Raw genomic sequence first — 24575 nt, forward strand, 5'->3', positions numbered from 1 at the left:
TCTACAAAAGTGGCTAGCCAATCACTGGTGGTGCTCCCTATACGACACCACTGCACCGGCTACCTTACACAGAAATCTCCTAAACGGTCCAGGGACTGCGACTACATAGCGCTGAAGTCTGATAGGAATATCATCTATGGTAGTCTCAGGTATATCCATCGTCAGACGCTCTAGATCCTGCTCCAACTCAGCTAGTGACTCTGCAGCCGCGTCCTGTGGGGCCGGTACCGGTGCAACTGGATGTCTCCTCTCAAAAGGCCGGAGGTTGGCTGGCCGCCGTGGACCAACATCTGCATTTTGAAAATTTTTATAGTTAGTTTTGAGACGATATATATAAAAACAAAAAAAAATATATAACTTGAAAACTTGTGAAAAATAAAGTACCTCTGTCATCCCATTGTTCTCCCTGTGGAAGAACCATGTCCGGATCACCTCGAAAATCTACTCCGGCATACGGAAAGTCCTGAATCGAGAAAACCTGGTCCTCTAACCAGTGAAAATAACTATCAGGGAATCGAACAACCGTCGCGCCCTCGTCAAGATACCGGGCCATCACCGTAACCCATCGTATCAGCTTTAGCTCCCGAGGACCCAAGATTTCAACAGTGAGTTGCTGAGGGATCAGCATCGGAACTCTCTCTAAGGCAAAGCTCACAACTAGAGGCCCATATCCAAAGCTCTTTAGTTGTCCGTTCTTTGCCCTAGTCAGTTGGCCCTTCATATTGGCCGACACAGCATCACACCAGTTGAAAATGGTGCCTTGGAAACAGTCAATCGCCATCCGCATTTGGGACCCGGTGGCAATATGTAAAGCGGCTGCACCACAAATTTTGGTAACCGTGAAAGCTATAACCTTGAGTTCACGCAGAGAGATGTGTTTGATTTCCACGCCTTTCGCATGGTGTGCATTGGGTGTGCACCAATCTGCCCGGAGACTAGCAAGGGATTGGCCACCCGGCCTAGTCCCGGCTAGATTGAGTTGCTCACCCCTATTTGGCAAGCCAGTGAGAAAGTATATATCAGAGGGCTCTATCTCGAGCTGGTGCCCTCCGATATAAAAGCATTGCTCATTAATGTTCCATCTCTCAACCAGCCACTCCAAGAATCTCACCTGAGCCCTCATGCCAGGTATGGCCCAGTATTTATATAGTCCGCATGCTTTTAGGGCATTAATGGAAGGTTGATGATTAATTGCGGCTAAATCAACGTCCTCGTGCTCTCTTTCTCTCCAATCCAACATGGTGAGTGCCCTACACACCAACAAACAAAGATTAGAATTGATTTGGGAAATTTTAAATGGTTGTTTGTGGAGTTTGGGGTTTCAAATTCCGCCTTTTGCGGGGGACGCACCCCGCGTTCAGGACACAGAGCGTCGGGACGCAGCTGGCCTGAAGGTGGGCTGCGTACCCCGACCTTTTTCCTGTGTGGAAAAAAGTCGGGGGACGCAGGTTACCCTAAGGGCACCTGCGTACCCCGCAGAGCGTTTTTTGAAACCCAAAACCCCCCAAAAATCAAAACTAAAACCTAAAACAAACTTTTAATCGGATGAAATTGAAGAGGAGGATGTTGTAAAATACCTGGAAGAGACGGCGTTCGATTCTGACGGTCGGATTCTCCGCAGCGACCACGGGAAGTTTCTTGCCAAAAGCCCTTTTTTCAACCTCAACAGTAAAATGGTAAAAATGACATGGTAAAAAGTCTTTTTATAGGTTTTTTGGATGAATGAATGCTAGGTTTGTTCATTTTTCACCATGGAAGGATATTTTTCAACGTATTTTTGCCTATCTTAAACAGGTATGAGTAATGTGTTGTTTTTGTGCAGGACAAAGGGATGTAGAGGGAAAATTGTTTTTTTTCACGAACCAAAATATCAGAGTCATCTTTTAAGCCCTTTTCTGACTCCTAAAACATGAAAATATTGTCGAGCGTTTCTTTTACACTCGTTAAAACAGAATTAAAAGACGGTCCCCTTATAGCTCTTTTATGACCGTAAAATCAGGAAAAGATTGCCGGGTTTTTGTCGTTTCAAACTCGATATGGAAATAAAACGACGTGTCCTTGATCGCTTTTTACTTTTCAGGTCAGTGGCACTAATTATGAAAATACTCCTTGGTCGCAAGATCAAGCGGTTCCCCCAGGTATTATTTTATACTTCTTCGGGCTTGAGGGACACAAATCTACGAAAAAGTTCAACTTGGAGTCTTCTTAAGTTTTTCAGACTCTCTAAAATTGAAAAACGCCGAGTTTCTCCTATACTGGACTCGTTAAAAATTTTATAGTAAAGGACCTGTTCAATTACAAACAGGAACGAACCACTCCTTCCTAGGGTTCGAATCAAAACTAGGTTGGACTCATCCGAAGGATGAGCTTATAATCAAGCATATGTTATCCTCCTCAAGCTTGTTAAAAATAAAGAGGTACTTGCCAGAAATGGTGGGGGAAAAGAGAGAAGAATGAGCCTATTTGTTATCTTTTGTCTCAGAAGAAACTTTATTACCACTCTTGGACACGACACTTTTCATTCACCTGGGTTGGGAAATCCTTTACCTCACAGTTGATCAAACCACTTTGAAAGTATTCAGCCGGGTTTCGGGGATTAACTTTGAGTTATTCATCACCAAGCCATCTGTCGTGTCGTTATGTGTTCAAGAGGTCTGCAAGCAAAACTTTCATCTGCAAAATACTTGTCATCCATTTGACCATCCCTGAGTCAGTCCTTACAGCAACATTTCTTCAACTTGAACAATGATTTCGTGTTGTGGGCTTGCCTACAACGGGTCGCTTTCTATCGACATCAGCACATTATCTATAGAGATGACTTAGAAATCGTCAGTACCTTGAAGTCTGCATGCATCAATGGCAGGTTTCTCGCCTTTGACGTCAGTTTACATCATTGACTTTCGATCGAAGGACTCCGTGAAATATTCGACATCAACTCATTCATTCATATCTCATGGATTGTACTGGGTACTTTGAGAACCATTGACATTACTGGTGGTCTCTCTCACACTTGTTAACAGTTTACATCATCGACTGGTAATCAAGTGGTTTCTACCATGTTCGACATCAACTCATTTATTCGCATGGCTAGAATCGTACCAATTCGGGAAGTAGAAATGAAGACCCTGGATCTAGTTTCCACCATCCAGGCTGCGACGAGTTTTGTATTCATTATCTAAATAGACTAATCATAAACAGATGGTTGCGCCCATACTGTGACTACAAAAGTCTATCATTATGATGTACTACAAGATCATTCCTGTATCAGAGTAGTTAGTCTATTAGTTAAAGTTTTGAGTTGAGTATGGGAATGCCTACCTCAGTGATGATATAATCTTATACATGTATTTTGTGTTGAAAATTGCAGGTTCTGACCAGGCTCTCCACGAGATAATCCTTGAAATGATAAAGCGCTTCACCCTTCCTAGATAATACAAAACCCTAATCTATTTCAGGCTTCGCACATTAGGGGGCAATCTGTTACACTAAAAAATGTCACCATGGCTATTTACAGTTAGTATGGCTCTATCAACAGCCATGCTATCCTCCTGGGCAAGTCTTATGCCTCTACTCTCCATGTCAAACTCCAAAAAGAGAGAAAGTCTTTATAAATGTATTTATCTCTGGGTACGCAGGTTCTCTCAACCTTACCTACGGGTACGCATCCAATGCTCACAAAAGCTGCGTCTTTGGACACTCTGTATGTAAAGGGGTAGGTGCGTCCCCCTGTAAAGGTCAAAATGCGCAAGTTTCATCTTTAAAAAGTTACTTGTGGTCATTTCTAGAGTATTCTAGAAGGTTGTTCGACGTGTATTGAGCGCCTCCAGATGGTTCATGTACCCCTACCAAAGAGGAACTTATCCCATCAATAAGGGAGCTATCCCATCCAAAGAGGGGATTATCCCATTGATGGTGGACCTGATTAACTTCCTCTTGAGCACTATAAATACAGGTATTGGGCCAGAAGGAGGAGAGGTTGGAAGCTATACATTTCTGAGGGTAAATGCTGCAGAAATTAGGACTCCCATTTAGAAGCTTGTGAGGAGAGATTGCCATCTTTGCTTGTTCTATTTGGAAGTGGGTGAGCTTTGTCAAAGTAAAGGAGAACTCTTGATGGACCCTGGGAGGGACTTGAACAACACCAAGGCTCAGGTTGTATTTGTTCCTTTTGTTACCTATTAATGCAAATGAGTCCATTCTTCTCAATAACTTGTTATTTATGAGTTGTTTCATGTACTCCTTGGTCTATGTGTTAAATATGTTTTATTCTATGAGATTATCAAGTGCTATTTAATCATTTGATTGTTAGTGGATGCAGGTTTCAAAGTGAAGGAGGAGCTCATCCGGATCAGTGGAGCTGGACTGCTACAACAACACTGGACTACAGGTAGGATCTAAACACTTGATTTCCCATATAGTAAATGCATGTTTAGAGAAGGATTGCTCTTGTTTGTCTTTTTTGTCACTAGAGAGTCTTAGGCTCCTAGGGAGGTTGGTTGTGTCCGCACAATCGACTCTTTCCGCCTGACAGCCCTTGAATCAAGTCACCAAGGGGGGAGCAAAAGAAGAATTATTTTGGTCTAAATGTCAACAGAAGGAATTCATAGAGTCGAAAGATCACCTATGCTCGACACGAGTGCTCACATTAACCAACTTGCAACAACCGTTTGCGGTCGAGACAGATGCCTCTGACTATGCTATTGGGGAAGTCCTTACTCAACACGGGCATCTAGTGGCATATCATAGTAAGACACTTTCAGAAACAGTCCAAAAGTATCCCACTTATGACAAAGAGATGTATTCCATTGTGCAAGCCTACCGACAATGGAAGCATTACATTTTGGGAAAGGAAATGGTCATCCACATAGACCACCGACCCCTGTAATTCATACAAACCCAAGGAAAATTGCAGAATGATCGCCATCAGAAGTGGTCCACATACCTACAACAATTCCATTTGAATATCAAGAATAATAAGAGTAGCACCAAAAATGTTGAAAATTGCCTCATTCGACCACCGATCATGGAATTAACCACCGTGCTCAACTCTTGTGGCACGAGGCTTCTGATTGGCCACTTCTCTACAAAAGTGACCCAGAATTTAGCCACACATACCAGAGACTCTTGGAGGGTTAGCATGTTCCATATTTTCACCTCGAGGATGCCTTGTTATGCCACCTGTGTCACCTTTGTGTTCCTTCAAGTGAGCATGCCAAGATGATTTTGGAAGCAAACTACAATCCGACTGTTGGGTATTTTGGGGTCGAGAAAATGGTGGCAGTACTGCAAAAGCATTTCTAATGGTCGAATCTTCGACAGGATGTTAAGAAATATGTCAGATCATGTACTGCCTATGCCATTACCAAACCGACCATCAAGAAACAAGGCCTCTATACTTCGCTTCCTACCCCTAGTCGACCTTGGGAATCCATATCCATGGATTACATGTTGGGCCTTCCTTCTACTATGCATGGAAACAACTATGTTTTTGTGGTCACTGACACGTTCTCGAAGATGGCCATTTTGGCGGCCTGCAAGAAGAATATCATAGCAGAAGCCACTGCTAAACTCTTCTTGGAACAAGTGTGGGTACACTTTGGGATCCCACATTCTATCATCTCAAATCAGGATAGTAGTTTCCTCAGTACATTTTGGTCCAGTCTCTGGTTGATGCTGGACACCAAACTCGCTAAGCCCACAACCTTCCATCCTCAAACTAATGGCTAGACAAAGGTTGTCAACAGGATGATCATACACATTGTGCGCATGTACAATTCAAAGCATCCACACACGTGGGATGAGAGCCTCCCCTATGTTCATCACAGCTACAACCAGGATCTTCACAGCTCGACTGGCCACAACCCTTTTCAGGTGAGATTTGGATTCCAGCCACTATGTCCCATTGATGTCACCATGCCATTTGTATCGACTCATGTCGAGTCTGAGACAAATAAGGCAAACAAATTCATTAAGCACATCCAACATATTCACCAGTAGGTCCACGATATTTTGGAGAAATCAAATGACAAGTACAAGCAGCAACATGATCAACATCGGGTTCCACACAAGTTTCAGGTGGGCGACAAAGTCTAGTTGCATTTGCAAAAGGAATTCCTTACGGAGCCTGTCAGAAACTCAGACCAGTCCGATATGGTCCTTAAACCATTACCAAGGCTATGGGAGATAATGCATTTGAGCTCATCATTCCCTCATCCCTTTTCCTGCACCCAGTATTCAATGCGGACCACCTTTGGCAATACTTTCCACCATTACTAGACACATTCAGCATTATAGAATAGCTCACACCCACATAATTAAATCCAGATTGCATGGAACAAGTTGCAATTGATCAGATCATGGACACATATATCAAGCACACTCGCTAGCAGAATGTCCAACTGTATTGAGTTATCAAATCAGGCCAACTCCTTCAGGAGGGCAAGTGGCTCACAAGGGACCAAGTTCAACAGAAGTTTCCTCATCTCATGTAGGAACTCAACACAAAGGGGACCATTGCTTCCCAAGGGTGGAGGAATGATCCAGGTGGATAGTGGTGGCCACCCACCAACTCCACTTGTACCCCCACCATTGTTTCTTTCATCTTTTTAGTTTCCTTAGTTGTAGCACAATGTACTATTTTTAACAATTTTTCGGGTCCGGAACTTCTGGAGTCGTTTTGAAGCCCTAAGCGACTTTTTCTAAGAAACCTGGGAGCAAAATTATTCTATGCCTTGATGTTTCTCTTTCGAAACTTGTAGTTCTCATATAGGTCTTTCTAACGAGATATTTTGTGCGTCAAACGGAGATCGTATGCCAAAATTACGACCATAGGAAGTTGATGTACCAATTTACCAAAACGAGACCCGTAGTTTAGCATTTCATCTTCTAGGGTTAGGTTTTTGGATGTTTAGGGTTTTCCATTGATTATGAACAATAAAGACGCCTTCGAGCTTCATTTTAAGGCAGTTCAGAGGCATGTAGCCACCACATCTCTTCTCATAGATAAGCTACGATCACCCTAGCTAGTTTATTTCCATTTATGTTTGTAAGCATACTTCAGTATTTTATATTAATGAAATGAAGCATTATTTCTTCCACATCTCTATATGTATGGTTATATATGTGATTTTTTGTGTTCAGTTTTAAATCCAGATTAATCATGTTCAAGGGAAAATGGAATTAATTTAGAATAGCAATAGAGCACACAACCCCTATTATTATTATTATTATTATTATTATTATTATTATTATTATTATCCAATTTTAAGGTCACGGCCAAGCGAAACACCAATTGGTGTATGAGACCCCCTTGTCTATGGGACAAGAGACCCACCACCATGCAGCGATTTGACTACTAAGTCTACGAAGGTATACATACTCTACCCCCTGTAGTTTTGAACCTATGACCTCTTGGGAGCAAACACATGCTCTTAACCATTAGGGTCACTCAAGCTGTATCAAAATACAATTATCCATAAAAAATACATGTGGTGGTTTAATTCCTTTTTCATCTCTCTTCATCCTTATATACTACTTTTAGGGATAAAATCTTATTTTTCGTACCAAATCATGGTCAAGTCACTAGTACATATAGCATAATTTTTTAGTTCAAAAAATACATGCCAAAAATTATATGCGTCCAATAATGATTGTTCATTGAAAAGGTTTTTTTGCACCTCCAGCCCTCATAACTTGATGTTAAATATTTTGTGCACAAATTTATCACATGGAAAATGTGGATTTTTTTTTGATCACACCAAACATTCATTGAGCCTTTCTATTAGGCCACTAGTAAAAACATCTAGATGTGATGATTATGAAGAACTAGAATTGGCACAAGGTAGTTACGGATAAATTTATTTTGGAAAACATTTGATGAGTCTAAATGTTAAAATAATTAAGATATTGTAACAACTCTCCATTTTCATAGTGATAAGGGGGTAGGAATTTCTTAAGTAGACTAAATGGGTATGTTTCTTAAGACATTTATCAATCTCATTGGAGTTACAACAAGGGAATTTTTTTTAAAATGAATTGATATTTTACACTAAATCTCATGGATATCATTCATTGGACATAAGGACACTAACTAGTTTTTAGGCACATGCATTTAGGGTAGATGTCATGGTTTTTTTATATTATAAATTCATGATTCCACCACTAGAAATTTTCCATCTTGTCATAAGGAGTTTCCCTAGTTTTATGAATGGGTTTCCCTTATTCAATCAATATCTTAGTCCCTTAAATATTTTGAGAAGGTTTCCAAGGTATACAAATTTATGAGTAGTATAATAATTTTTTTAATTAAAAAATGGATTTTATTGTGCATTTCCTAAGGAAAGGAAAGTATATTCTGAGATAGGGTGTGCATTTACTGAGGTATCTAGGTGTTTATGTCAAAAGTAAAGGTATACATTTAGTGATCCAAAAATAACTTACAAATGGTTTTATTAGTATAGAGAGATAAAATTACTATCCATCTAGCATATACCAGAAACTTAACCTACAAAATAACTAGCAAGTGCAAAATAATTAGAACAAATCACATTGGACTTAATATGTCAATAAGTGAGAATGCATCTAAGAGCTATGAAAATTTTAAAATATATACATATATAATTTTAAAATTCCTAGCCAAAATTCCATCCTTCTTGCATCAACCTACGTCCCTCTCCCTCCGTGAGGCAATGTAGGCCTTTAATGTATATAATATCATAAAATATTCTGACATTCATAAATTAGTGTAGGAATTATTGTATACAAATCATAGAAGTATTTAAAAATTCATAAATCTATGTAAGAAGTAAATTCGAGGTATACAAAACAAATAATTGCAAGTATTAAGATTTAAATTCTTAGGCATGGTGCATTTTAAACTCTATTTCTAGGATAATCTATTTGAACCATGTGTTGGGTATGTTTATGTAATTCTTACAATTGAAAACCTCATTTCCTCACCCTGATGACATCCCTTATCTTCTACTAATGAACCGAGCACTTATTTTGGTAATTTTCATGCTATAGTAACCTAGACCCCTATTTCAAGTTTCTTTTCTCCCATTCCTAATTTTGGTCTATACATTTTTCTCAATCTTCTTTCATCTAAACTATTCTGGTACCTTTAACACCCTGTTAGTTTAGGAATTGATGTCTACACACACCATAGCCTAAATTTTCTTTAATTCCCATGGTTATTCCATCATTTCCCTCTTCTACTCACCCCTTTGAAATTGTTGATTACCTTATTAACCACTCTTTGTTAATTAAAATATGACGTAGAATTGCACCTAAGATTTCCAATTCCAAAAGCCATATTGTAGGTAATTGTTAATTAAATTCTAAATTCCAAAATTTAAGAAAGTTTTTGAAGAAACTATGGTGTCTTCGAGCTTCCCATACTCAGTCTTGCAATGAGGAAATGATGAACAATGTATACAATAGTTTATCTGCACATGAAGAAATTTTGTTCTCATTAAAAAATAAATAAAATTCCTAAATAAAAAAATAGATTAATTGGTTTATCAACCACATCGAACACCTTCTCAAGGTTCTAATTCAAGTATCAAAGAGTCCATAGTTAATCAATTCCAATAGTATATATGTAGTGCCACATAAACCAATGTGCTTTTTTATTAACCGTATGAATTCAACATTAAATATGTCATTCCTAAATATGTATATATACAATAATGATGGGATAATCCTATCACACATGCAAAATTGAATTATATGAATATTTGATATGAGAGTTAGGTTCCAATTCAAGCATAATGGAGAATTATTCATAAAATCATTTCTAGCAATATGTCTTCATAAAAATTATCAAAAGTGGGTTTGTTGAAACATCACAAGTAGAGTGTTAATTTACTAAGGTATAGCATGGATTTGGTAAAGAAATTAATTAATTTTATATAGAAAAGAATGCACTTTTTGGTAATGCATGTATTTCATGAGGCAATATGTGCATGCATTTCCTAAGATAGGGTGTGAGGATGCATTGGTTGAGATAAGATTTGCATTTCATTGGGTGGGGCATTTATTTCATGAGATAGGGTGTCTATTTACTCAACCAAAAATACCAAAACTTGTTTGCTAAAACCACATCACATTTGTGAGCATATTTCTTGTCTGTAGACATGTGTTGATCAATATTACTAGATATATGTCTTAAAAGTTATAATCTCATACTTTTCCCTATTTCTTTCTTTATTAGATCTATACTTGGTTATTTTTTCTAAATTTTAGAGTTATTTTAATGATTATTTACCTCTAAATTCTACGAGTTGTATGGAATTTATGCTACCTTCAATGTACCATAGAACTAGTTTCGCACCACCAGTTTTGAACTCCTCGAAATGAGAATTTACCTTCAAAGTCCACTCCCTCAAAATTCCACAACATTCCTTTTATGCCTAGAGTCTTTCAACACTCATTTTGCACAAATTTGACACTCTGTCATGTTTCAGATATATAATAACCATGGAGCTCCTTCATATTGTCCCATATTTGTCATGTTGTTTAGTACCAATGGTATATATTACATAAAGCATCAATAGAGAGTGTTCCAACATTTGGCCATTTTTATTTACTATAAACAAATATTCCCTATATGCCATATCCCATGTGTCATCTATATCATTCATCTATGTGTCATCCACATCATTATTCAATTTCATCATGAATCTTCGATTCTTCTAACATTGAGGCCACCAAATGTAACTGTTTTTAGAATCATTGAAGTCCTCAATCCAATATGATCTGACACGAAATGCCCCATTGACATATCAATGGTGAAAATTATCCCTCTTATCCTTCTTTTATTATAAAATAATGTGAGTCATGAATCATTCAAGTGATTTGAAAATCCAAGGGATTTCTAGTAGTAAGACATGATGTGTCCTACATTCAGCTAAGTTAAGCTTCACACATTAGTCTCTCTCCCTCTTGTAAGGTAAGTTTAGCCACATTTGTTAGGACTAAGAAATAACATAGGGAAGGTAACAAAGGCATGAACTAAATAGTTTTTCCATAAATAGGGTAATGATTAGGCAATTAAGAACGATTTAGAAGGAATATTTTCTCCCTAGTGAAGAATGTATGTAAGAAAGATCAAGATAAGGATTGGAGAACATGATTGATCCTAGAAGTATCTAAATGAAAATTAAGAATTCATAGGAAATTGAGAATTATTTAAGAGAATATTTTCTCATGAGTGATCAATCTACATAAAAAAGTATGAGGATAAGTATTGTAGAACACTATTGATCCTATAATATCTATCTCTATCCCACTAATTTCCTACTAAATTCCACAATATTTCATCCATTACCTTCCAATATTTCTAATTACTGTCTATGATATTATAAATATGTCCACATTTGTTGATTCCATAAAAAAATTTCTCAAGATGTGAAACTAATAAAAATACCCTATGCCTAGCGAAAAATCACTTTGGTGTAAGCTCAAGAGCACATCTAAGGTATTGCATCAAATATTCCAAATTAATTTAAAGGAATGGAATGAGATGGAAAGACAAGTATGTATGAGTGAGTTTGTAAATGGGTTATGGGATATTATCACCTCAAGGCAAGCGAAAATATCTTGTGCTACATATCCTTTTCTACAAACGATATGCACTAAATGCATCGTATGATGTATGAGTTGAGATAAATATCATTTGATATAGCACATATATATCTAATAATGTATATTTATAGCTATATAACATCTAATAAACCTTGATTTGGTGTATATTGTTCACCATGGAAGAATATCTAACCTATAATTTATATAGGTTAAAGAAGTTTTTAATAAGTAAAAATACATCCATTAAGGTCTTGGAATCTTGGGTAGATTGAGAGGAGGGGGAGAATCAATAGAGGGTTGTTTAGATAATCTAACTAAAATATTACTAATATTTATGAAAAATATTTAAACTTTTACTAATAAGAAAAACAATGCATATAAACATCATACAATATTCAAGTGATAGTACTAGAACAATGCATTAAAACCACATGGACATAGATATTTTTTAGTTGGAAACACATAAAGTTAGAAAACCATCAGTAGTTTTCCTCCCTTCTTAGATAATTATTTTCCTTCATTCACTTAGTAGCACCAATAAGAGATTAGTGTCCTAGTTTTCATGATTAACAAGAACCCACTTGCAAGAGCACCAAGCCCTATTTGTTTTATTCACACCCACTAGTTAGAGAACCCACTCCCTATTTGTTTTGCTAGAACCCAATCACTTATTTAGTTTTGTTGTCAGCCACTAGTTGTAGGAGCCAACTACCAAATCAATGTGGGGAAGCTTTCATACCATTTTCAAACTATCGTGTGTTCTTTAATAAAATATTGAAATAAACTTTTACCTTTATGTGAATTCTCTCTATTAAGCAACACTTTTTCACTCAGTCATCAATAATACATTCTAGCAACTTTTATCATCGACAGTATCAGTATTCTATCATTAACAACACAAAAATACACTAACCCAACAATAGCTTTTTTAATACAACATATAATCAACCATCACTAGATCAATAATCACATATGTAGAGAACTTAGAAAGAAAAAAACCTCATAAAGATATCATCAATAGAATAACACTCATATCAAAAAATACCTTTTAATTATAAGGTAAGGATCACGTGTCCATACATCAGAAACCCGATATTCTAAGCAAATGTTTGACTACTGATCAACCTATAAAAACTTAAAATTTGATCTCTACAACAATTCTCAACGACAATAAGATAAAACAAAATATTAGTCATTTGGATTTGATGTGTGATATTACTCAACACCATAGCCTACAACAAAATTCCAACAATACTTTGACCACAATTTTCACTACTGGGCTTGGCACCACAACCCTAACAATATTAATTATGGTTCTCAACAACAACTTCTGCCACAATAACTTTTGGTACGTGAAAAACAATTACCATGCTTGAAAAAATCCAAAATATACACAAATAAGAAACATGACACAACATATATATTGTTTCTTCAATATGTCAACGAATCTAATTCTCAAATACTAGCCAACAAATTCATTCAAATAAAAAAAACTAGCTCTTATGCATTTGATGATCAAATGGAGATAATATGACTTAGACCAAACATACACAATATGAATATGACTCAACTTAGCCTGTCACTAAATTACAGGAAGCTAGAAATAGATTTTAAAGGGAAGTTTATCGAACGTGATAGCTTCCTAAAGGGTTCATAAGTCCTCCTACAATCCTCAAACCCCTCTTCCATCATTTCCATGCCTACATCATACCCCAAGCTCATTTTTCCTTACTGTGTAAAAGACTGCAGAATGCTTGGAAACAAAAATTCATGGAGCAGAAATTTGTTTTTTCCCTGACTTGAAAACCATGCATCCATTTAAAAAAATGTTTTATGGGGAGTTGTATAGGGATGATGGCAATGTGCCCAAATAGTTTCAGCCAATTCCAATTCACGGTTTCCGAGAAATTGACCTATGTAATCTTCAGCCATTTTAAGTTTTTCTTGAAATATGTACATCCATTGGCCACAATTTTGCTATGGGTGGTGCATAATTATGATAGGAAAATGCTCAAAAAGTTTCAGGTCAATATGATATATCGTTTGGGAGCTATGGAGAAAACAAGTCATTATCCTGCAAAAATCCAACATCAGCAGCATGAGGGTGCAAATCTGAACGTGGAAGCAGATTCCTGCAGCTTAGATCGAGCTAGAGGATACCTGCACAAGAAAAATAGCCACATATTAGCAACCAAACCAGCATGCATCCACAGAAACAAATGCATGCAGCAGAAGGAAAGGCCACAGCACCTCATAGAACCCACATTCAACTTCTAGGTACGTGACTAAACTCGTTCCTCTGTTGCATGAATGTAATTTAAGAACGGCATGAACAATGAGATGGTTGTGATTAAAAAACTGGTGGCCAGCTAACTGGCCACCGTCATCCAGTTCAAACAGTGCTCAGTGGGTGAATATGAGATGTGTGCTCAGCCATCTCAGGAAGAAAACCGAAAGCCGGTAGTGGTGCTTGTTTAAACTCCAGCGTGATTGAGGGACGTGATTACAGGCAGAGAAAAAACAGTCTGATGAACGTGACAGATGTGATTAGTGGTGGCTGTTTAAACGGGGTCTGTATGGGGCCAACGTGCACTGGGCCAACTCACCCTCCATCAACGGAAGTCTCCATAAATAGCCAATCGAACTCTCACCTCCATTGTTTCCATTTTATCATCATCCCTGTAGCCACAACAAGCTCCATACTAGCCCCATAGTAGCGAACCAGTCTTTCATAGCCATTTTTTTAAAAACCCTCTTGCTTATCAACATTATACAGGAAGCACAGTTTCATTCTATAGGAAATGAGAGCCTTCTATAGGAAGGCTTCTACAGGAAAGGCAGAACAGCTATGGAGCAGGAAAACCTGGGATTTTCATTGAATTTGGGGCTCCATACAAGGTAGGCTCGAAAAAACTCCTCTATGCATGGTATTTTTGTGCAAGGTGGTGAATTGAATGGCATCAGATTGGAAAATCAGAGGAAAGGTCTTCCTGCACATCAAAAAAAGTGAAAAGTCTGCCCACATATTCTCTGAGTTCTACAGAGTTCTTTTTTTCCCTCTGCATTCGAAGTCTGTCTTCTTCCTTCTCACATTCTTCTAAAAAGAGGCAACCATAGGAACTAAGCCTGTGTGAAAGAATGAAATTGCAAGACTGTCCACTTTCTGAAAGAAAAAATTGTGTTATTTGTTCTCCAATCTGTAAAAAAAATTGATTTCTTTTCAAAAACTAAGAAGCAAATTCAGGTTGGAAAAGTTTGAAGAGATGAAAAATTGCAATTTGTGGTTGTGAAAAACACGAAAATTCTAAGAGGAGTAACAGGTTCTACAGGAGGGGCAATGAGTTGTCTTTTTTAGAAGAAAACACGGGTTTTTGCAAAAAAGGTGGCTTCAAGAGGTAGGTTCCATGCAAACCTACCTCGATCATCAATATGTGGAAGGAATGATATCATTTTAAGGAAGGATTAAACCTAAAAAAGAAGAGTAATTACATTCAAAATTTCTGCCTGTTTAAAAAGAAGAAGAAGAAGAAGAAAACAAACAGTTTTATTTGTTGCATGTTTCTGCAAAAGAAGTGATGCAATTTTAGGGAAGAATCAAGCCCGAAGAAGGTTAGAAAACCAATGGTGAAGGAGCACAGGACATTCAAGCACAGAAAGAACAGGAATAAAAAGGGGAAATGGGCTAGATTTCTAAACCTAAAACAAAGGAAGAAACAGTAGCAAAAACACCAAGGGAAAAGAGGATGCAGAGTAGGACAAAGAAGGCCGAAAAAGACCAAATGAAGACTGCCACAGCCAAAGTAGGCATTCTAAAACAAAAGGAAAGGACACACCTTGAGATCTCAGCAACACACATAGAAACAATTGACACAGGGATTTCTACAAGAAGCAAGGAAAAAGAACAGCAAGAGGGAAATCACCTGAGATATTGGCAAGGGAGGCAGTAACTATGCTTTCTGCATTAAGCACACCTGCAAAACAAAAAGAAAAAAAGAAAAAGGCAGGCATCCATGTATTTTAAGGCCAAGAAAATCACAAGAATTCCAACAAGCAAAATAGGAGTAGTGGAAGGACATGGACGAGAAGGTAGAATTTTATGGCACACATGAGCAGACCACATTAGAAGCTTTGGATGATAGGGAAGCCACCAGGGCCATCAAAGATGAAGAGATAGATTAGTTGCTCAGAGGATGAGAAACACTTTCAGTAGGGGGTGATGATGAGCCCCAAAAATGTGTAATTATATGGGCTCATTCAACCTCCTAATTCAACTTAATCCATCATTCTCATTAGTTTATTGCATGTTTTTTATTATATTTATGCTAATATAGTGAATTGGGATAGTCATTATGCCAAAAAGTCTAATGTGTGCTTTATGCAGATTTTTGGTCAATTTTGAGACAAAATCAAAGGTTTTAATGAGCACTTGGCAGCCAAATTCATGGAAGAACAACGGAGAGGATTTTTAGGATGGTGTCCCCTTCATTTGTGAGCCCTTACCTTGAATTCTCCATCAAAAACTCAGAGCACAAGGGGCAGCCAAGCAAGTCAAGTAAGACTGTTGTTAACTGCAAGTTTTGGCAGCCGAGTCCCTAAAGTTTAGGAGGACTGTTGGGGTCCTCAATTTGTATAAATAAGAAGGTTGAGGGCCTCATTTGGATTTAGCCAGTTTGTATTTTGATTTTAGGAGGAGTTAGTCATATGTTAGTTAGATTTTAGTCAGTAGGCTAGCCCTGCGTTTCAACACATTTTCAAGCTTTTTCTTGTAGACAATTTTTGGGATGTAACTATTATTTCTTGCTAAATAAATATGAATCCAGCTTTGCACTAGATCTAATCTCTCTTAGGAGGTTGTATCTCTTGGGTTTTGGCCCAACCCAAGTGCTCAGTACCTCCTTTGTGTACTTTTATGTGTCTTTGCTGCATTCTTAGAATAAATTCTGTTATTTAGGTTAAGATCTTACTTTTTGTTTTTGATGATTAAAATAGATTTTCATGCTTTAGGTTGATTTGATAGTTTGGTAAGGGAAAAGATATTCAGAAGAGGCCATCAAGTAGCCCTTGATCTCACCTCTCCCTCCTTGGGACCATGAGCTGAGACCAAGGTGTCCTTGCTGCCATAAAAGCATTGTTCTTGCTTCTTCATGCAATTTCTAGTGTTAGATTCTTAGTTGCAAAAGTTAGTACCAGTTGTGATTACATGCTTAGATCCATTCTTGTTTGGTTTCCATATTTTTCTTAGATGATTTTCTGCCAATAAAATTTTTTTCATCATGCTTATGGTTTCTAAGTCAAATCAGGTTAAAGTAGCTAGATCTTTGGTTTTCTTAGTCTTTGTTTGATTAGTTTTGAAAAATAACGTGCAGAGCACCTGTGAAACCTCCTCTCCTACCCTTACCCCATCAATGCAACCTTCTTCATCCTCTAACTCAAATTCCTACCTCTCGTTTGCCACGTTTTCTCACTTTGCCCTAGCTCCTACATTCTCGCACAACATTGCTTCTCTTATCTTTGAACCAACCCAATCGCCTTAACCACTCTTCATCCTCATTCACTAAGTTCTAGACCTCCTCACACCCTTATCTCACCTCCATACCCACTTCTTCACCCTTTTTCCACCACCAACCCTTCAAAATTCCCTTTCGGAACATCCTGTAGAAACATCTTGTAGAAGCTATAGTACATCCTGTAGAACCCCTGCAGACTTCCTGTAGAAGCTCATGAAGGTGGTTTCTTGAGATCTGATCACTGTGAAACTCTCTGGAAGGGTGCTAGGTGGTGGGCTCCAGTATTGTAGCAATAATGCTACAACTCCTGGAGCTTCCTATCTCTAATTTTATCAACCCGGTAGTTCGTACAAACTTGGAAGCGACGGTGTTGTATGCACAAGTACTAGCTCTTGTCGCAGCTGTCACTTGGTCAGCTGGCACAAGTCCGCTAGGGCTCAAGACAACTTCTATATGTTCTCAGAAGAAGCTTTCTAAATGATGGACGAAGGCTATCTCAGAGGAAATTAATCTACTTTGCAAAAATGAACTGAAAGCCAACCAAAACATGGAAACCCTAGTAAACCCTAATCTCACTAGTTTAACCTCTATGATGCAATAGTGAGAGTGAAAATGTCTAAAAATGATGCCATTACTTCTAGTGATGTGAAATGCATGAACTCAAACTACTTCCATTGAAAAGAACATTGTTTTTGTATTTTTGCTTAAGTGGATGGAGTGATTATGATTTTGTTTCTTATTAGGGTTTGGCTGTGCAGAGGTGGTGCGAAGGGAGAGAAATCTTGGGAAACGTCAGGAGGGCTAGGAGAGGTCCGAGAGGATCCCTAGCATCAGTCCACAGAAGTCCACAACATTTAGGTGCTCGACAACCGAGTTTGCAGGCTTCGTCTGCAGGGGATTCTACAGGAAACTCAGGAATTCTACAGGATGTTTCGAAATGGGATGTTTGAGGATGGATGGTTGATGGAAGATGCATGGATGGTTATGGAGGTAGGATGGGGGTCTGAAGTGACCCAGGAACTGATGGATGGAGTGGTGAGATGATGTGGAAGGCTAACTTGCATCAACGAAGGTGTGGGCAATGGAAAAGCAAGAAGGTAGGGTTACGTGGCAAAAGAGCAGATGGGAGATGAGGAACCAGACTTGGTGATGGAGGAGCTGATCTGGATGAGGCTCAGATGAACGAGGAGGTGATGAAGGTGATAGAGATTCCCTGCACAATGCTCATTCAAAAGAATCAATGAATCCTTGCAAACAAACCAAGTCCTAGCTAACTTAATCCAACTTTCAATGAAATGAATAAACAGCAGCTTTGTTTGGAAAGAGAACCATGTACATCATGTGAGTAAGAACATTCAAAAAGATCGAAATGCATTACAAACTCCTACCAATCGATTCTAACCATAAAAAGCTACTTTAACCATAAAAAACAACCAAAATAACAAAGCAAGATCTAAAGAGAAGATTTCATTTTGAGAACGCAGCAAACACATAAAGATAAACAAGGGAGGTACTGAGTGCTTGAGATGGGCCCAACCCCAAGAGATACAGCCTCCCAAGAGAGATTTAAAGCTGGTGCAAAGCTGGATTCATCTTTATTAATCAAGAATGAAGAGTTACATCAAAATTGTCCACAAGAAGAACTTGAACATGAGCTGAAAGCAAAGCTAATCTATTGCATAAAAATCGAACTACAAACTAGCTAACTAATGGCTAAAACAAAATGACTAATTGGCTAACCAAATTGACTAACTACTAGCTCCCCAAAATAACTAACTGAAATGAGATCTTAAGCCCTCTTATTTATACAATTTGAGGACCCAACAGTCCTCCTAAAATTTAGGGACTTGGCTGCCCAAGACTTGCAGTTAAGAGCAGTCCTACTTGACTTGCTTGGCTTCCCTTGTGCTCATTGATTTGGTGGCCTTTGAACTCCGAGCTGATGGTGGAGAATTCGAAGTAAGGGCCCATAAATGAGGGGGGGGACACCTTCCTACAAATCCTCTAGCTTGTTCTCCCACGAATTTGGCTGCCAAGTGCTCATTAAGACCCTCAATTTTGTCTCCAAGTGGACCAAAAAGGCTACACAAAGCACCCATTAGACTTGTTGGCATAATGACTAACCAAATTCACTCTATTAACATAAAAATAATCAAAAACATGCAATAAACCAATGAGAATGGTGGATTAAGTCAAATTAGGAGGTTGGATGAGCCCAAATAATTGTCCATTTTTGGGGCTCATCATCACCCCCCTACTGAAAGTGTTGCTCATCCTCTGAGAAACCAATCTCTCGCCCCATCTTTGATGGCCCTGGTGGCCTCCTTGTCATGCCAAGCTTCTGAATATGTCCTCTTTTCTGTCATGAAACCATGCTTCTTTGCTTCTTCCCACTGCCTGTTCCTTTTCCTAGTGAATTCTTAGCCTTGGTGTGAGTGTGCAAGTATATTCAATCTGGTGGCAGCAATGGTGGCGAAAGGAGATGAAACCAGTGGAGGATGGAAGAAAAGAGTGGTTGCATGTCTCCTCAACAGTTTTCAAGCTTCAAATCCCTCTCCATAATTGATTCTAGCCTACCCAAAGGCTTCTACAGGATGTTTCTGGTAAAAATACAGAACTTCCTGTAGAAAGTTGAACCATGACTAAATTGTGTCCGAACCCTGAAAAGAATGAGTGTTCATGGAGGGGATGGATGTGCTTAGGGTGGCCAACACAGGTGCTGCCTCCTTAGCTAAAATCTCGGCCGATTTCTCCTTTTGCTGCCCTTTTTCCAAACTTCCTGTAGAAAGTCCTGTAGCTGAGTTCTGGCTTCCTGTAGAAACAGTCTTCAATGTTTCTGCCTGCTTGACTGAAGATGCCTTCTCATTGACCTGTGCTGTGGTTGCCTTGGGTGTGTCCCTACTTGTTTTGACATTTTTAGTCCTCTCTGCCTTGCTTTGCAATTGTGTCTTCCGGGGTGTTTGTGTCTTTATTTCTCCCGCAGCGTTGGTCTCAACAGTTGGTCCTTTTTCTTGCTTTTTCTGTGGCTTCTCCTGTGATTTTTCATGTGATGGTCTGCCCTGCGTTTCCTTGCCCTTAGCTAGTTTCTCTGCCTCAATTTTCTCCTTTTCCTCGCTGCAAAAGGAAACAGTGGGTGCTCATTTTTACTTGGATGCAGTGAAAATGCAAATGGAGGCCTTTAGGTCTGCTTCAATGCCTGCGGCCATGAAGGATCCAAGCCAGAAACAATGCAAAGGAAGGCAAATATATGTATATGATTTGCCCAAAAGATTCAATGCAGAGCTTGTAGAGCAATGCCACAACCTGATTCCATGGCTCAATCTCTGTGATTATCTTAGCAATGAAGGAATGAGGAAGCCCATAGAAAATTTTTATAAGCACTGGTTTCAGACTCATGAATATGCTGATAGTCCTGATGGATATGCTGAGAAACAAATTGGTGGTGGTGCAGAGGCTGGTACTTGTGGCCTTGGACTGTGATAGGAGTTCAGGCTTGGATAGTCTATTCCATAAGTTGTCTGCATTTGTGGTGATACTACAGGTTATGATGATAAATTGTCCTTCTGACCATCAACTGCAAGTTTTACAGTAACAATCCTTCCATCAATGGTTTTGTTTGGTTCCTTACGGGCTCACTTAGTAGCCTCCACAGTCTTGAAAGTCACAAATGCAAATCCCTGTTTGGTGAAAAATACGTACAATATTAACCAAGACAAATACAGCCAAACAATCTAGGCCTCGGAAAAACATGCATAAATCTCTAAGAATAGAGGCATTTTAAACTGCCCATCATAAAGAAATATGATGTATATTAGATTTGTAACCTAGATTCGTTGGTATTCTCATCATATGCAACTGGACCTTCTACCTCTTTACTCATTTTCATTTGACTCGGAAGCTTTCAACTTCACACAAGAGTTTCTAGTCAAGCTACTTGGTGAATATCTTGACCTATCTTTGCACATAATTTCAAGGTTTGAGCCTTCACTCACATATGATTGATCAATTTCTTGATCAGATCCACTTTCAGGACCCTGCAACTTCCTTCACTAAAGGAACAATTAGAAGACAAAGATGTATCGTCATTTATATCAGCGGAACTTTGAATCTGAAACAGACTACCTGGTTTTGGTAAAGATTCTATAACCTGGAGCTGTGTGTTGGACGATGTGAGAAAGGGAACCAGGCAAGAAAACCCGAACATTGCTTCCTTGATGCAGCAACGTAGCCAGCTTGGGTGAAAAGAACATGCTTTTCAAGTGCAAGTTGAACAACCGTCTTTGAATTTCAGCTGAGCGCTCAGACTTCTGCGTGATTTTTGGTTGAGTGAGGTGGCCAAGACATGTGCTGGCCCATGCAACTATTGTCTCCACTGCAGTGTAATTATGAACTGTAGTTCTCTGCCTATAATCACTCACCATTAGTTGCACAGGAGTTCAAACGGCCAACACTTCCTGTTTTTTAAATTTCCACGTGAGTCAACTGTCCACGTGTACTGCGCGACTTCCGGCTGAGTTCTTAGAGAAGACAATTAGTTGAACGTTGCTAATCAGTGGCTTAATTCCACCATTCCATCAATTCATGCAGTTTTCAAATTAAATCTATGCAATAGAAGAATGAGATCAGTCACATACCTCGAAGTTGAATGGCTGCCGTGAGCTTTTTGCTGCTGCCTGCTCTGATTCTGCTGCTGCATGCTTAGTTTTTCTGATTGCATGTGGCCTGGCTGCTAATCCTTGATTGCTTTTCCCTGTGCATGTGTCCTCTGGCCGGATCTGAGCTGCATGCAATTGTTTCCACGTTCAGATCTGCACCTTCAAGCTGCTGCTGCTGCATGGTCACAAAACCAGAACTTGTTTTCGCCATTTCTCCCAAACGGCAAAGCGGATCGATCTAAAACTTGCTGAGCATGTTTCTATCATCATTATGCATCTCCCATAGAAAAATCGTGATCAATGGATGCACGATTTTCGAGAAAAATGGAAAATGGCTGAAGATTTCAGAGCTCGATTTCTCGGAAACCGTGCATCGGAATCGGCTGAAACTACTTGGGTAGGCTACCATTACTCACATGCATATCCCCATGAAACAGGTTTTGAAACGAATGCACGGATATGGAGAAAATGCAAAAATGGCTGATGGTGATGAAGGCTGATTTCTTGGAAACCGTGGACCGGAATTGGCTGAAACTGCTCAAGCATGTTGCCATCACCCTTGTACAATTACCCATAAAACGGTTTGTCAAATGGATGCATGGTTTTCAAGTTATGACAAAAACAAATTTGGCTCTAGGTATTTTTGCTTCAAGGCCTTTTGCATGCGTTTTCATGGAAGGGAAAACTGAGCTTGGGCTGTGATGCAGGTATGCAGATGATGGAGGATGAGTTGGAAGATTGCATGAGGACTTCTGAACCCTTGAGGAAGCTACAATGTTCACCAGACCACTTTTTGGAATCCATGTCTAGTTTCCCACAATTTCTAGAGGAAGTTCCTGTAGAAGCACAATGAGAAGCACAAGGAGGTGGAAAAATGATGGAGAAAGGCAAGGGATGGACACACAAGTGCTTGTAGGCCTAATAAACAGATTCCCACCATTAGATTCACTTTTGAAATTGGATTTGGCTCGTCCAAAGGTTATACAGGATTTTTCCTATAGAAATACAGAGCTTCCTGTAGAAGGCAGAAGAAAAATTCCTTTGACCTTGATTTGAGTGCTCCTCCTGACCTGCAATGTCATTGCTGCAACATGAAATTATTCAATGGAAATTAGCTTTATTTTTATTTTTCTTTTTCTCTCTTTTTTTTGAAAAACAACTAGGGCGCCTCATGGAGGTTTTCACCCTAGTTGCCTGCCCTGGGCGCCTCCAAGGAAGGTTTTCACCCAGGGATCTTATTCCATTTTTATTTTCTCTTTTTTCCAACCCATTGACCGCCTCATGGAGGTTTTCAACCAATGAGCCAATCTAAGGCGCCTCCAAGGAGGTTTTCACCTTAGATTTTTATTTTTCTCTTATTTTCATTTTTTCTCTTTTTTCTTTTTTTTTTCCTACCCTACCCTACTTGAAAAACAAAATCGTTTTCAAGTATAAGAATACTTCCAATGGAGCCATGTGCACATCGAGATTAGAGACAAGATGATGTGAAGGCTCGGAATGCATGCTTTGACAACTATCCAAATTTCAGAGACAAAATGATCTAACTTTGAAAGTACAAAGCATAGCTGAGGAAGAGAGTACTGCTGCAACTTAGTGACTGTCTGGAACCATGTCTCAATATAGCTTTGATATCCTTGGTTCTTTTGCTGATCTGGATCATTCTTCATGTCACCTTCTATCATGACCTTCTGATCTTCCTCTTTTTGTTGATCTTTCTCTTGAATACATGGAAGATTTGATGGTAACCATGAGGGAACTCTCTCCATCTCTGATTCTGATCTCTTCTCTTCATCAAGTGCAGCCCATGGTTCTTTGATCTCCTCTTTGGAATCTTCTTTTTCCTTTGGTCCTTCAATAGTATCTTTGTTTTGCAACACTCTTCCTGAGCTTTGGTGAACATCATTGAGCTCAAGAGGAGTCATTTGCACATGTTGTGCCTCAGATTTGCAATGGGGTTGAGCTACTCCATTGTATGGCTTTGGAAATGGTACGGGTAGTTGAGTGGAGGTGTGAAATTGAGATGGAGATGGATGGCATTGTGGTTGGGTAGGCATTTGGGGTTGCCTTGGTGGAGGGGGAGGCGATGGTTGTGGGTGAGCAGGTGGTGGAGGAAAATAAGCGAGAGGAGTGTTGTATTGGGGCCTCCACTCCTGATGAGGTGCATTCCACTGAGGCTGTGGCTGAGCATAAGAGTGAAATGAATGAGCAACTAGTTGGGCATAATATGGATCTGTGAAGGAACAAGGAGAATATGACCAAGGAGGAGGTGTAGACCAGGAAGGATGAGCAGGGGGACCCCAAGAAGGCATGAAAGTGGCTTGATAAGGGTCATAATAGGTCTCGGATGTCCCTTGTAGTTCCTGCTGGTAAGATCTAGGTCCAGGTGGCCTCCTTTGGTTCATATAGTAGAGTGATTCAGTGGCTCCTTTTGCCCTCTGATATGCAGCTTTGATTCCAGGCAAGGAAGGGCACTGATTCGTAGGATGGTTTTCTTCACAGATGAAACACACTTCTAGGGAGTGCATTGGACATTCGTTCCTAGGCTGCTTTCTAGTGCACCTGGGACAAAAAATGGCCAAAGCCCTCTTGGCTTCTTCTTGCTTCTTTTGGATCCGCAAGGTATTCAGTTGCATGGCAAGAAACTGCCTCATATCACTCTTGAAACCTTCGATCTGATTTTCAAATTCATCTTTGGATAAGGGACTGCTCCCAACATTTCTGCTTGTAGCCATTCGCTCCAGGGGAATGTTTTCTTCTTCTTCTCCCCTAGAGGTTCTTTAAATATGCCTTGATGTCCACCCAGGGGTTCTTTAATCATAGCCATCGA

This window comes from Pinus tabuliformis, chromosome 9, assembly GCF_031772625.1.
Source record: "Pinus tabuliformis cultivar Carrire ecotype Pingquan chromosome 9, CPIR1, whole genome shotgun sequence".
NCBI classification, from domain to species: domain Eukaryota; kingdom Viridiplantae; phylum Streptophyta; class Pinopsida; order Pinales; family Pinaceae; genus Pinus; species Pinus tabuliformis.